Source organism: Hypanus sabinus, chromosome 4, assembly GCF_030144855.1.
Source record: "Hypanus sabinus isolate sHypSab1 chromosome 4, sHypSab1.hap1, whole genome shotgun sequence".
NCBI lineage: Eukaryota > Metazoa > Chordata > Chondrichthyes > Myliobatiformes > Dasyatidae > Hypanus > Hypanus sabinus.
In genome coordinates, this window is record NC_082709.1 from 74,967,246 (window position 1) to 74,970,454 (window position 3,209).

Here is a 3,209-nt window from a genome sequence, read left to right on the forward strand (position 1 = left end):
CACAGTCACTCATTTTTTGAGGAGGGCCTGCTCTAGGTAGATTTACAGTTGTGCCATATTTTTTCCACTAACTGTACTCCAAAGGATATTCAGTGACTTGGAGATTTTCTTATATCTATCTCTTGACTTTGTTTTTTCCTAAAACCTTTTTGTGGCGTTGCTTGAAGTGTTCTTTTGTCTTCATGGTGTAGTTTTTGCCAGGTTACTGACTCACCAGCAGTTGGACTGTCCAGATACAGGTGCACTTTTACTACAATCAATTGAAACACCTTGACTGCACACAGGTGATCTTCAATTAACTAATGATGTGACTTGTAAAACTAATTGGCTGCACCAGTGATGATTTGGTGTGTCATTTTAAAAGGGGGGGGGGTGAATACTTATGCAATCATTTTGTGTTTTATATTTGTAATTATTTAGATCACTTTGTAGAGATCTGTTTTCACTTTGACACGAAAGTCTTTTTCTGTTGATTAGTGTCAAAAAAGCCAAATTAAATCCATTGTGATTCAATGTTGTAAAATAATAAAACATGAAAACTTCCAAGGGGAGGTGAATACCTTTTATAGGCACTGTATATTTTTTCATTTTTGAGATTCCCTCTGTCCGCGTTTGAAGAGACTTCTGGGATATCTCCCCTCAGTATTGCGGTGATGTTGCAATGACCCCACCCTTGTATATTCCCCTTCATACATGAAGCTTCTATGCCCTAGAGTAGTGGTCACTGACCTTTTTAAGCCCAAGATCGACCACCCATCAATTAGTTACACACATGCGCACCAGGGCAGAAAAGACCGCAAGTAAAACCCCACAACCCAGAAGTAGAAATAATGTATAAACACTGGGGATACCCGCCCCTTTTTTTTGCACCGCGGACTGGTTTAATATAATATTGACAATATTCTTGCGGACCGGCCGACAAGGTGGGTGGGGGGGGGGGGGGGGTTAAACACAACGGGAGTACAACGATACTCGAAGCAGGATCCTTATATCTTTCATCCCTGTATCTTTCCTTTATATCACACAATTAATCTTTAAACACCCTCCTCATGTCTGATGGGGACTTGTCAGAAGAAAAATGTTCCAATATAAAACTAACCTGCAAGGACCATGCCTATCCTTATCTACAGCTGTCCTGAAAATTAAGGAACTGTGGTCACTGTTCCCTAACTGCTCTACTTCTGCACCTATTGTCTATAATAAGTGTTAAGGAGACTAAGGCCCCAGAGCCTGATGGGATTTGCCTCATTATTGAGGGAGACAAGAGATGAGATTACTGGGACCTTGACCAGTATCTTTGTGCCCTCTCTAGGCAGAGGCAAGGTTCTGGAGGACCAGATATGAATTCACAATATTAAAAAACACTGAACAATTACAACGTTTAAAAGACACAGACAGATACCCAGAAGCAAAAAAGAGGATATGGACCAAAGTGTGCAGATGGGACTAAGTCAAGTCTACAACATAAATGAAGGACCTGTTTCCATGGTGTATAAATCGATGGCACTAATAAAGAAATAATAGTGGTGTAAGTGTTTAAAAAAAATCCTAGTTGAAACTTACTGTATGGTAACTTGTGAAATCATTCACCAATTTACTTTGAGATTTCTTTATTATCTGGAGGACACAGAAACATAACTTGAATTTCCTTCCTACTTGTGGCCTCTTCTCCAGTTTGACCGGTGGAGATGAGATTGCTTTGAGTTGCTTTGTAGATGGTTTTGGAGAGTGGAGTAGGGACTTTGACCTTTCTATACCCTGCTCTGTTTGTAGGTAACTCTGACTCTCTCAGCCAAACAACTATGCAACCAGCAACATGAAAAAATTACCATGATGTTTCTTAACCGTACAACCTATAAGTGTAAACACCTAAGCTTTCCAATTGCCTCTTCTTGCGCATCCATTTATCTGTAAAATGGCAGACTCATCAGCAGTGTCAACAAACATCAGTTCTTCACTAATAATATAATCACTAATACTCACTACTTATTTTCTTAGAAACATTTCACTCTGAGCCACATTTAGACCATAAGACGTAGAAGCAGAATTGGGCCATTCTGCCCATTGAGTCTGCTCCATCATCATGGTTGATTTAGTATCCCCTCAACCCCTGCCATTCTCCTGCCTTCTCCCGTTAAACTTTGACACCCTTACAATCTAGCCTTGATTCAAAGATTAACACAAAAATTGAATTTCTGAGTATTTCTTTAGTTGCCCTTACTACAAAAGAAACATCTAAAGGAGTTCTGAAACAATCACAAGAGAAGCAGATATCAATCTGAATTAACAAATCTGGCACAAGGTTATAGATATTAATGTGTAATCATGGGGTATCTACCTGTATTTTTTAAAAAAAGTATTTTTAATATGCTAAAAAGCTACAGAGAGCTTCACAAGGGTATTATCAAGCAAATTTTGACACCAATCACAGATATTAGGGGGTGTAACCAACATCTGAGGCAAAGTGTTATGCTTTGGTGGTGGCATCTGTTGGTCTCGAGAGACCATGGATCTGCCCTGGGCCCAGGATCTGGCCTGGGCACGGTTGTATGGGAGACCGGCAGTTGCCCAAGCTGCAGGCCTTCCCCTCTTCACGCCACTGATGTTGTCCAAGGGAAGGGCACTAGGACCCATGCAGCTTGGCTGCCGGTGACGTCGCAGAACAATGTGTTGTTAAGTGCCTTGCTCAAGGACACAAACACGTTGCCTCAGCTGAGGCTCGAACCAGTGACCTTCAGGTTACTAGTCTGATGCCTTGCCCACTAGGCCACGTGCCAACACATATTTTAAGGAGCATCTTAAAGCAGCAGTGGGAGGCAGATATTGTCGGGGAATGAATTCCACAGATTCTGGCCTGAACAGCTGAAGGCACAGCTGCCAAGAGCAGGGTGAGTTCAGTCGGAGACTGGCAAAGAGCCACAGCAAGTGGAGTGTCAACATCATGAAGGCTGTGAGGGGGGAGGGTGGTGGTGAAATTGTTCAGAGAGAGTTCAAGGGAAGCAGGCTTGTGAAGAGGAACTCTTAGACTGTGGTGATGGGAGACAGGAGGCAGACAGGAGGGCTCTCCAATGGGTAGTTACAGTGGAATGCAAAAGTTGGGGCAACCCTGGTCAAAATTTCTGTTACTGTGAATTGTTAAGTGAGTAGAAGATGAACTGATCTCCAAAAGTCATAAAGTTAAAGATGAAACATTCTTTTCAATATTTTAA